At 59.4% G+C, this 207-nt stretch overlaps 1 protein-coding gene across 1 annotated transcript in view; it reads right to left on the bottom strand.

Moving 5' to 3' along the window:
- Positions 1-207, bottom strand: part of LOC109926199 (active breakpoint cluster region-related protein-like) — a gene marked incomplete at its 3' end in the record, with an annotated part of 35,299 nt that overhangs the window by 34,480 nt on the left and 612 nt on the right. The window lies entirely within an intron of this gene.

Here is a 207-nt window from a genome sequence, read left to right as displayed (position 1 = left end):
TCCCAAACCCAATCCACACCCACGTTCCCTCCCCACCAAACCCAATCCACACCCGCATCCCCCTCTCCCAAACCCAATTCACACCCACGTCCCCCTCTCCCAAACCTAATCCATACCCACGTCCCCCACTCCCAAACCCAATCCACACCCACATCCCCCACTCCCAAACCCAATCCACACCCACGTCCCCCTCTCCCAAACCCAATC

Source organism: Rhincodon typus, unplaced genomic scaffold (genome assembly GCF_021869965.1).
Source record: "Rhincodon typus isolate 14 unplaced genomic scaffold, sRhiTyp1.1 hic_rhity00000104, whole genome shotgun sequence".
Classification (NCBI taxonomy): Eukaryota; Metazoa; Chordata; class Chondrichthyes; order Orectolobiformes; family Rhincodontidae; genus Rhincodon; species Rhincodon typus.
Note: the sequence above shows the minus strand (reverse complement) of the source record. Positions and strands in the feature narration are given on the sequence as shown.